The sequence below is a fragment of the Taurulus bubalis genome (assembly GCF_910589615.1).
Source record: "Taurulus bubalis genome assembly, chromosome: 6".
Taxonomy (NCBI): Eukaryota; Metazoa; Chordata; class Actinopteri; order Perciformes; family Cottidae; genus Taurulus; species Taurulus bubalis.
The window spans coordinates 9,906,927-9,919,626 of NC_136594.1; positions in this window are offsets into that span (position 1 = coordinate 9,906,927).

Below are 12,700 nucleotides of genomic sequence, written 5' to 3' on the forward strand. Positions count from 1 at the left end.
TGAGATTTGGCTCAAAAAGTTAAAAGCCACTATTTAATAACAAAAAGGTCCTCATAAATCAAAGGCTTGTTGTTCTATTTTAGGGCTGCAACTAACGATTATTTTAATAATCGATTAATCTGTCGATTATTTTTTCGATTAATCGATGAATCGGTAAAAAAAAAAAAAAGCATTGATGTATTCTGTGATGCAGTCCATCATGCTGTTGATGCCCTCCTGGATGATGGTGGAGCCCAGGAAGCGGAAGGACTCCACAGCGTCGACGGGGGAGTCACACAGGGTGATGGGGGGCAGGTGGGCTGCGTTCTTACAGAAATCCACAACCATCTCCACTGTCTATAGAGCGTTGAGCTCTAAGTTGTTCAGTTTGCACCAGGTCACCAGATGGTCAGTCTCCCACATGTAGGTGGACTCATCCCCACCAGAGATAAGTCCAATGAAGGGGGTGCCATCCATGAACACCAGCAGCTTGACGGACTGGTGACGGGTGGTGCAGCTGTTGGTGCACAGGGAGACGAGCAAAGGGGAGAGAACGCAGCTTTGGGGGGAACTGGTGCTGATGGTCCGACAGGATGAGACCTGTTTCCCCAGCTTCACATGCTACTTCCTTTCAGACAGGAAATATTATGAATAAATAATTATAATACTAATTATATTCATTTTAATCTTGACAGTGACATGTCACGTCAACAACCCATTTGCACCTTTGGTCTGCTCACTTGCTGTATGTAAGGAACCAGAATGTATTTCAGTAACAAGTGAAAAATCTGTTAATCTTTTCTGTCTCTTTACTTTAAATGAGTAAAAGTGTCTTGGACCAAAATCCTCCACATATGTTCTCAAGTCACGTCTTGATTACTAGCAAATGTCAGCCCAAGAAACATCAACACAATCAAAGCTATTTTCAGTCAAAGTAAAACAATCTCCTCTCACTTGTTTACTTTAAAATAATCACTTAACAGGAATGGCTCTGACATTGAATACATTGGCAATATTGTTAAAGGGTAGGTTGCAGCATGTGTACAATTTAGATAATGGTTATTTAATTTGCATGTGACTTCGACTGAATGACCAAACTGAGTATTAAAAATAGCTTGTCTGGAACTAAATAGCTGAATTAATTATAGCCCTAGCTAGGAAGTGTCGGCAGATTAATTGGCAATCTATGTACTTGTACTTGACTGGAGCTTGTCATGTCCTGACAGATGCTAATTGATGTTGATATCCTTGATCTGTGAATACAACAGCACCTGCCTTTATAAAGGGTTCCAGTACTGTACCATCTAACCAATTACAGTTTCTCAGTTTCAGTTCAGCATGTTCTGAGGGACTTTAAAGCGATAGTTGAGATAAGCTTCAACTCCTTATAGTTGCTGTGGATGTTCAATGTAAATCAGAGGGAAATAAATGGAGTTCACACTGTAAAACTACGGACCTCTAACATTCCCACAACTTTTACCATTAAGTAGAACGCGCTCTTCATTCTGACAGCTGCCTCCAGTTCTTTATGTCGGTCTATGTCCAGTATTATCTTCTGCTGCACCTGGCAGTGTAACATCACTTCTTTAACTTTACTCATATTGTCTTTCCACTCCATGGTAACATTGTTGTGAATTAAGATTGCCCGTGCAAATGGAGCAGAATAAGTCTTGTTTGGCAATTTTATGGTTGTTGATTGTACTAATGATCAGATCTCACAAACAACCCCTTCTCATGAACAGCTGACCTTCATCAGGCTTTAACGAGACATGGTTCTGTAGAGACTATGGCTGCAGTCGAATAGTCAAAAAAGTGCCTCCTAACGTCCCTAACCACTTTTCCTTGACCTCGGTGGAAAACGTCACGGGGTCATGGAAAGATGGGAAGGAGAATTTATGAGGAGTTAGGAGAAGACAACCGCGGAGTTTAGCAAATCCGACTCCACTTTCACTAAACGTAAATAAAGATCATCTTAAATACTTTGTCCGTCTTCATACAGTGTTGCGTCATGCAGACGATTTAAACAACCCGGTTCATAGTATCACTTTATTAACAATATAAACAACCCGGTTCATGGTTTTACTTTCTTAAAAAGGTTTGGAATATAAAGTAATGAAGGAGTATGAAAGTAAAACAAAGGTATTTTTCACAGTACAAAGCTACTAAACTCTTTTTGTTCAGTTTCAAACTGAATTAAATACGTTATCCCACTAACGATGTGTGTCATATATGTGTGTCTCATATCCCTTTATGTTGTTATGGTTTTTATGCAGATTATAATATATCATATATCTCAAAAATATGCAGACAACAGTTTATGAAACACCACACAACTCAGTTTAACCTAGAAGTGTTGACTTGATATGTTTTATTGTAATGTGAAAAAATTGTTTATTAAACAGACATTTACTTTACAATTCTGTCATGAAATGTACTACTAATAACCGGCAATGAATCCTAATAATATTGCTGATCCCTGATTATTTGTCTCTTCACCCTCAAACTTTCTGCCAACGTATTTATCCAGAAAAAGTATCCGGAAAAAGGTCTATGTAATTTGCTGTGGCTTTTAAGGGCCCACCGAGGACAAACCTTAATGATAAATGGTAAAGTCACTCCTGATTTTAACTCTAGCATTGCCATCTGGCTAAATTTAAGACTTCTTTATTCATAAGCAAGTTCACGCTCCATGTGAGTAGAAACAATCAGCCTTTTAGACCCAATGTGCGCCTTCCTCTTTGGTACACTGTGATAGCATTATCGTAAACATACACACATTTGATATTTGTTAGGAGATCATTTAATTATATAATAATAATATATTTAAACAGTAGGGTAGCAATAGAGAGAGCTGGCCTCAATCAACCGTTGTCTTCTGCTGCACTGCACTTCACAAGAGTTCCCCTGTTAAGGTCGTGTGATGAGGCCTGATAAGCCATAACTAAGCTCCTTCATGGAAGGAGGACCTCGTAGTCTGGTTTGCCGGGGAAACACTGTGGCCGTCCTTCATCAGACCATCCAGTCGACAAAGTGACAAGCGGGTTTGCAGCTTGGAAAATAAACCCTACTGTGGTTAACTGCCCCACTGTGGCTCAGTCATGGAAAAAGATTTTGCTCTGAAATACTGACTGCCTCTGGAAGTTTTCATTGTAGGTACAATTTATTCGTACGGTGCCCGAGTCCAAATGCCACCCTTTCTCTCAGCTCAGCTTTCACATTATAGTTGTTGCTGACCTCCTCAAGGTGAGGGCTACAAAGTATTAGCCTATCTAGTAATTGATATTGCCAAATAAATAGAGTAAAGTCAAACAGTGTGTGACACCAGAATGTGAAAGCACCCTCTGTCTCCCAGTTCACTTCTGTGAAGACATGTGTCAGGTGAAGAAGGTAGTAGTATGAGAGACCTAAAATAATATGGATGTAGAATGAAATTCTTTGAAAGAAATGTAAATACTAGGTTGCATTTTGATGTTTCAGTTGAATAAGAAGCTTGTTCTGCTCAATGCATCATAAGGCTTTCTGCAACTCCAGCTGTTGATATGATTACAGGAATCAGACTGATTGCTTCAAGAATGATCGGATATCATTTAAAATGTTGCCAGGTGAGGTGACTGAGTATGTGATGTCATCGCGGATACTCCTGTGCGCTCTGATACTCGCATCAGACAGCTGTTTTCAGCTTGTCTGTGTACAGTATGCTGTATCTGTCACTATGGAATACACCATAAATGAATCAATAAAGATGTGCTCAGTTCAGCGAATTTACTCACAAAAACCTAAATTGCACTTGTGGATACCTGCACACTATTAGAAGATTATTGGAAACTATTCACACTCTTTTCTGCAGTTCCTTAACGCTATTTGACGTTATCTTACGGAATTCAGCTGCTCCACAGCTGACCACGAGTGTCGGTCGTTCGGCCTTCTCGCCTGTGCCGAGTAGAGGAGACGGCGCTGATGAAAGAAGAAGGGAAATTTGATTTGAGTAGGTTTACATCTTTTACAATTGAAATGTGCTTGTAGTTATGGCTCACTAGAACACAAAAGTACAAAAAAACACTGCTGGGTTGACTGTTTATGAGGAAGAAACGGTATAAGTGCAAAGTAAAGTGTGATATGAAGTGAAATTAAATGTGAGAGAGGCATCATTATGCCTGTAAAGAAGACTTCAATTCACCACCTTACCATCGCCCGTCAAGTTTGCTCTTGACAAGGGTTCTTGTCCTTGCTTCTGCACTAGCAACTCCTCTCGGCAGGAAGTGGCACTTGCACAAAGCATAGTTTACATTAAGCTCACACACTTGACCTCCAGTTGAAGGTAATTTCTGGCAGGTAAAAAAAGAAAAGCATGGTAAAACATGACTTAATTTGACACCTTTTGTGCGTGTCTCTGCTTTCTGAAAGTTGGTTCTTGCCCTGCCACAATAATCATTTGTGACTTTCTTTTAATTGCCCAACAGATGCATACAACATACTGTCTGGGGTAAGACAAATATATTTGGCCCATTCATGCAGTGGAATGGTTAAGTCTTGTCACTGTGTCTGAGTCAGGTGGCTGTAAAACCAAATTGAAGTTGATGATCTGCCCTCTGCTTCTTCTGGGCTAATTAAAAGAGAGCAGTGGAAGCTTGCATGGACTTGGCTTTCATTATTTGGTTTGACAGCTCTGGATTAAAACACATTTCAAAAGGTTTGACCCCCTCCTGCCTCCGAGTAGGGGCATGGCAATTTACCAGAACACCCAGACTGATTTATCTCTAATAGTGTTCTGAGTACACAGAACTGTCATTTCAAAACACTCACTTGCTGCAACAGTGTAATTATCTCCACTCAGCAGCGCCTGAAATGCTGTCCTGCATGTTATCAAGTACATTATGTCACCGCCTGGGTCTGTGTCCAAATGCCCTCAGACTTTTTTTAAGCCTGGGCTGAGTTGTAGACACAGTTTATATTTAAACACCATCTGGCATGATAAGTTGACTATATTAGTTCGTCTATCTTTGTTTTCAATCTGATCTGAACTCGCACAGGGTATACTCTGTCGCAGTGATCAAGAGGATTTTTTAAATTTTTTTACCTGGGTTCTGTTTTTCTGTGTTCTTCCTCATGTGATGCCTTCCACTCCTTTGCCCATCTACACACCTTCTCCCAATCAGGGTAGTTACTCCTTCCCTGCTCCCAGTGTTTTTTTTCCCCTGCCAATCACCTCCCTGCCGGTTCTCCTGCAATCCTGTAATCACCTCATCCCCTTCAACTGAGCTTCTCCGCTCATCTCTTCACCTGCACCGCATCCCCTCTTCAGATTAATTTGGATTTAGGTCCTGGTTTTCACATCAGTCTTTGTTGGATTCTTGGTTGTGTTCTGTTGCTTTGCCTGCGAAAACCTTGAATACAAAGTTATTTTCTCCAAGTTCCTGTCAGCTCTGCCGGTGAACCAGAGTGCTGGAGGATGCTCACAGTCACAGCTTTCTGCTGCACAATGTGTGTGGAAGTGATGGGTCATTTATGGTCTGTGTTACTCATTAATGTGCTGATGGTGACGATGACAACCACATGAATTATTCAGCAGTCATTTGCACATGCCCTTTCTTTTGTTTGGCGTGCTCTTTTTTAACCCCCATCTTTTCTGACTGTCTTCTTTTTTGCAAGCCATGCTGTGTTGAGCTGTATTGTACTGTTGGAGCACCCTGAGTGCTTGTGTCAGAAAAGCTTGCACTCATTGCTTCAATCCTCTGAGCCATGCAAATAATTGTGTTCCTGACTGATGTCCCATGCATTTTTCATTCAGGAGCTTGACTGTGTGAGCAATGAGTAAAAAGTTCCTTCTGCCACCGTACTCTCTGTTTCACCTCCCCACACCCTCTACCTTCACCTCATGCTCATCCCTCCCCACGAACATGTCCAGCCTCTATCATTGAAATCAATGGAATTGATTCTCCAGGGGTTAATGGATTTTGCTGCCAAGGTGAGGAAGATGCACTTTAATCATGGCAGATCTTAAATATTTTATCAGGGAGAGCCAAAGATTCAGAGCTGGAGCTGGCAATGTAGAGGAAGGAGTGATGGGGGAGTGAGGTTCAACGTGCATCTCAGCACTCTGCTCTAACAATGGGCCAATTGTTGCTCACTTCACAAAAAGGCAGCAAAATGGTACAAGGTAGAGAATGGAAGGATTTTCTGTTTGTCGACACGCTGAGGAATGCAATTGAGTTTAGTTACCAGGTAAGAAAGAGGTACTTACAGTGTTCACGGTGGTGTAAACGGATACCTTGAGCTTCTGTGTGAAATTTGGTTAAATTACCATAGAACAATGTTTGGATGGATAAAACCACTTTTTGTCCTATTTTAATCATAGAGCAGAGTGTGCAGTTTTCCAGACGCCTCAATGAGGCTCAGCGGCGTAGTCTTGGGATGCTAGTACTTGAAACGTGTCTAACATATTTAGTTCAAGATGTGTTTTTGTTCTTTAGTTGTCACAATGACATTTTGTTATCCATTTTTGTTGTATTCAGCTTCTGTTTTGTGTTACGCCTAAACATGCAATTATTTTTATTTTGTCAAATACGTTTACATAGTGAAATGTGGGGCTGTACCGACCAGTTTGAGGCTTCATTCATAATGTTGACATTTTAATGATGCACAGCCTTTTTTTTGTCTGTCTATTCATTCTGTTTAAACTAGACGTCAACTGATTTTCAAAGGCTAATATAATTATCATAATTTGGAGCAGGAAAAAGCCGAAATCTGATTAAGCAATTCAAATCAGTTTTATTTGTACAGTCCAATGTCACAAAGCACAAATTTGCCTCAGAGGACTTTACAATCTGTTCAGCATTCAACATCCTCTGTCCTTAGACTCTCGCATCAGATAAAGACAAAAACTCCTCCAGGAAAAACTTTTACGATGAAAAATAAAAACTGAGCCACTGAGGAGGGCTCCCTCTCTCAGGATGGGCAGATGTGCAATAGATGTCAGCTAAAGGTCAACAGTTAACATGGCCACTCTTTAAACCAAAACACTGACAGCTCTACAGTATGTTATAGTAGTAGGAGTAGTAATAGTAGGAGTGTTTGTTTTTTCACTTCGTAGACTGTCAATAATATTTTCATTTTATGCCAAAGTTTGTCAGCTAGCTAGCTAATATAGTACCGTTAGTTTATTACACAGCACTTCATCCCTTAAAATTAATTAATTTCTGTAACCAGCGTCTAACTAATATGCACAATTTTAATATCGTTAAGATATATAAGCTATGCATATATGATACCTACTTAGGTAACTGGGGGCCACTGCCTTACGTTGTCAACTGAACTATCCATGCTCAGCAGCAGACACCGGGTAATGGCCACAGTGTGGGAATGCTATTGGTATGACCCCGAAGCCCAATTTACTTGATTGGGCTTCAACCAATTTTTGCATGCACGTCCTTTATTATTTAATCTGTTTAAACTTTCTTTCCTTTGGCAACAACCCTGTATTTATATATGCAGTTAACTGTGCAAGCTGCACTTTACCAGAAGTTCAAATGTATTGAGCTTTTAGTCTGGACTGCACTGACATTTGCGAGCATTGCCCATGGCTTGTTGCTACTGCTTGAACTGCAATTAAAGATGGACAAGGAATTAGAAAGATGTGTTTTGGACTTTCACAAACCTAAAGTGATACAACTTCACATGGAGGCCAGACTAAGAAAGAAAATGGCTTCCTTCCATGGCCTAGAACTTGTATTTCTTAGGAGTCGTTGAAACCACAAGCATTTCAAACATTTAAAAACTAATGGGCTTTTCACACGGCATGTTCTTAGCCCTAGGATATCCTTAGCCCTGGGATAACGTTTCCCCTTTTCACACTACGGTATTATTATTATTATTAACTCGGGGTTAATCTATGCCCAGGGCTATACTATGCACACTGCACTTCTAATAACCCTGGGTCACAAAAATGTGACTTAAAATGTTTTATTTTAGCCAAGTTTGCCACTGGCAACCTTTAGCATTTTTGGTAAATGTTTCCAAGGATAACCCTGCAAACTGGAGGCTAACCCTGCTCAGGAGCAGAGCCAGCAAGCCCAAAGCTAAAGTCAGAGTAAGAACACTTTGGAATGTGCCAGGATTGTGCCAGTGTGAAAGCTTCCTTATCCCCGAGCTAACAGCTCACTTAGCCCGGGGCTAAGTGCAGTGTATAAAGTCCCTAAGATGAATTCCCCAAAATATTAGTGAATTCCACAAATAAAATATTTTAACAAACGATTAAAAAGACACACATCCAGTGTCCGTATGAAAATCATATTCAAATGGGGTATAAATGTGGCATCTTTCATATTTTCATAATTTCTAGTATCACTACATATGATAAAAGTAAATGTGCTGGAAATAATTAGTGGGACGTTTGCTTTCTTCCTCTGTTGGTTACTTTAAGTATAGATTTAAACTGGCTCTGTCAGGTGTTTACTCCTGTTTCTCAAATGAAAAAAAGGAAATTAGAAATCTAAAATGACTGCAATATTAAATGAACACTGAATATTTGTTTTACAAAGAAAAGGAATTACATCACATTTCATTATTAAAGTGTTGAGAATCATTTATATTGTTTACTTGTTGAGTCCAAACATTGGCTGATGCATTATTGTTTATTGGAAACTGGATGTTGATTTCCCTTGCAATAATTGCCTTAAAAAGCTCATGGAGAAATTATTTGAAATTATTCATATTCTGACCCCCGTAACACCTAAAAACATGAACATTTCTTAAAAAAAAGAGACAATTATTTTGATTTAATTCCAGACAATAAGCCCCGTCACGTTCTTCTTGAGTTAATTATACCACTTAGTCAAAAGGACAAGGAACATTTAGGGATTTGGAGTTCTTTTGTCTTTTCTAACTGGACCATAAAACATTATGTACTAGTTAAAATCATTTTGCGGTTTAAAAATAGATGCTCGTTATCAAGATAGATCAAGATGTAAGATGCAACCAATTCATGTTAGAGATATTGAAGAAATAATTCCAGCTACATTTGTTGTAACTTGCCACGCTCTTATATTACAGTTGCATATTAGCACTTTTTTCTGCTTACATAGCACACATTTAAATTCCCTAATGTTCATGCACGCTATAATAGCACTATATTGTTATATTTGAGAAGCAGCATCTTTGTCTACTACCAAAATTCACCTGAGACCCTCCACCTATGCAGCATAGATGTATAATTATTCAATTTTCTGCTCTATAGTAATATATATATAATGCTGTTTCCTCTTTCACAAAACAAAATGTGTTGTTGGTACCTAGGTTAAATTCACGAAAAAGTATGGCATTCTCACCATGGGTGTATTACCCTGAATGTGTGAATGTTGTGAAGCCACATAGATGCAATTTAACGTTTGTGAAGACGTAGTCTCTGTTGAACCTGAGTAAGCTGAGCCAACACAGAGGTAAAAACCTTGTCTGTGCTTACTGCTGGTGGGCTGATATGAAGAAATGGTGATTACCTGTGTCTGTATTAGCTCATGGTAAATAGCATGACAAGTGTAATGGGCAATAAAGCAATTCATAGTAATATGAAAATCATAGGAAGTCAACCAAACTCATTTCCTGCTCAGTCTTTGAAACTCTAATGTAAAAAAAAAAGAAAATCCCTCTTGCATTTTATTCCCTGCAGACTCTTAAAACGCTACCTTTTGAGGAAAGCTGAGCCAAATGAAAAGAAAACTTTACTTTGAATCTGCCTGTCCTTTTGAGTGTCCATGCAAGGCTGTCTGTGGGGCCCACCTTCTTTCACCTTCTTCGAAAGCAGTCGTTTATATATGTATACTTTAGTTTCAATGTTTCTTTGATATCTAAGTGTGAAGAGTAATGGCTGAGTGCTACCCTGAATATTTGAGCAATATCACAGCAGCCCAGACCTCTTCTTATTTTCTCATCTCTTTTTGCTGGAAACTATAGAAAGTCCTGCTTGAGGGTCGGGACAGTTCTTGTGTCTAAAAGGCTGGAGACTTGAGCAGCATGAAGGATCAAAGGTTAATTTGTTCGAGGGCTCAGGAATGATTTTAGAATTTACATGAACTTTAGTTCGATTGCTCCAGTGAACGCACTCTTTCAATCGATGGTAAGTTTTCTTTGTCCTTTTATTGTGTCAGAGACAGAGGACGAGTACCGAGCAATATCACTGATTAGGGACCAAAGTGAGAAGTGATTTCTCAATAATAGTTTTATAGGCACACACATAGGAACATTTGTGTCAATTTGGTTCATGAAGTGATACTTCTGGGTTTGTTTGTGTACATACTGGTGCTCTCTCACCCACGCCATCAAGAGGCTCCAAAACACTGCCCAGCATCATCAACCCATCGGCCATCAGCACCATTAGCAATCACAATTCAATTCATTTGTACAGTATGAGCGACTGCAACACAAGGATTTACCCGTTTTATCCTCATGTATACTAGCCAGGGCAAACCTGCACGCTGCCAGTCTGTAATTACCCGTCAGTGGCCTAACTAATCTGGATTGCATTGTGTAATGCTTCTGTGAACTCGCTGCAGTGAGAGCCATGCCCTACCCTCAGAATTGGCCAGACAAACAACAGGAGCACATGGAGCACATGGAGCACATGGAGCTGTTTATGCCTGCTGTCATTGTCAGACAGCAGGCATACACAGCCTACAGAGGGCCGGATCAGGGGGGCTACTCCGCTCAGCTGTCTCGGTGCCCGATCCTCAGCACCAGGCTGGCACAAGCTGAGAGTTGGCAGACCCAAATGTGAATAGTTGCCATGCATTTAAAGACGTCCCGTTATACAAAATAAAATAAATTAATGTAAGGGAGTGCAGTGAAAATAGACTGCATTGACACTATGCGTGAATTCTTTTGTGCGTATTTGTTTATGTTTGGAAGACATCCTGCTGGCCTGATATGAGGCTCTCGCATTGCAGCATCACTGTGCCTCAAATGAAGAATGACAGGCATTTGAACGATCAACCCGTATTTCTATCTAATCCTTGCTCCTCCCCTTATCCTCACCTCCCTCCTTGTCTTGCATGTGGCCTGACCTTTTCCAAATAAAACTCCTCCCTCTGCTGATCCCCTCTCACAAAGCTCTTGCCTGTAGCAATGCTGCATGTTTGTTTGACACACAAAGACAAGTCTGTATATTTTTTTAAACATGTTATCATCAATATTGGAATTTGTCTGCATCAAAATGTTTTTCTGATGGATCAATCCTCTATTCTGCTTGGCTTTTTAGCTTTTTAGCCCTACACAGTTATTGAAGAATGCTCCCAGAGGTTTGGAAAAGAAGCCTAAAACTGAGGTTTGTTTTTTTAAACATTACGTAGCTTCTTCAAGCTGATGCATGAGCCAGAGAGCTGGTGTGAGATTTATGGTTTGTGGCTGACTTAATACTGTGCACATTACCAGGTGACAGTGTGTTTGTTGTGTAACACAAGATTTATGCTGCAGCGGGTCCGGTGGGAGATTTGATACCATTACTCTTAAGATTTAATCCTCTTGAGACTTGATCCTGAATCCTTTCCCGGGCCCCCTCAACTTATGATTTTGATTCATGACATGGATAGTAAATTGTTTCGAAAGTTTCATTTCTTTACTTTTATGTTTTTACTTGAAATTGTATATATTGCGTGTTTCATTTTAACAGCGGCTCTACATGCAAGAACACATTACATACTAAATGTTTACATGTTCTATGCTAACTATAAGCCATGTTAACCTGCTAACGTTAGCAGGGAAACTTTAGCTCAATATTGTTGTCAAGCAAATGTATATTAACATCAAATAGTTAGTTTGCATGCTAGCATTGTATGTAACTATTGGTTGCAATTACATTTATTTCTTTTGCAATATGTGGTTATTAAGTAATATCCAGCTGGATTTCATAACCAATTAAATTGTGTAGAATATCACAGCCTCTTAGGACAGCTAGCAAGGGTGTAGACCTGGTTTCCGATTAAAATAATTGCTCCAGTCTCTGGTTTGGAAACTTGGTGTTCGGTAGCAGTTGGATTTACAGTGTAGTTTCCATAAGAAATCTCATAACTCCTATTATCCTCCACAGTCATAGTTTGTATACACTGGAATGCACATTTTCTTCTCAAGATCCTATGGATGTATAAGACTTGAGCCGAAAACTCCATGTGTAGATAAGAGTGATGGTAATTCTCAACCTCTTATTGCAAGTAATTAGCTCAGTTGCATTAACAATAATCCAGTAGGAGCAAGCTCAAATCGTGGCACTGGCACCTTGTATAGGCACTTCCTGTGGCACCTCTAGTTGCCACTAGTTTTTGTGGCAAGCTGCCACAAAAACGTGGCAGCTTGCCACAACAACTAGTGGCAACTAGAGGTGCCACGAGTTTTTGTTGCACCTCTAGTTGCCACTAGTTTTTGTGGCAGCTTGCCACAACCATGTACAATATTTTTGCACTTGAATAAACAATAATCAAATACAAAGAAAAACAACTATTTGTGGCATCTGGTGAGATACCCAGATGCATAGTTTAAGGATGTCAGTAGTCAATGTTGTACTCCCTAGAAGTAACATTTCCATCATGTGGTTTTTGCATTCATTTGCAAGGTTTCCTTCTGAACCCAGTATTTCTGCACATATTGAAGATGAGTGTTTACCTTTGTGTGAGCGCTTTTGTCAGGAGTAAACACATGCAGGTATGTTTCTCTTTTAAAATGTTTTTTTTTCTGAATTTAT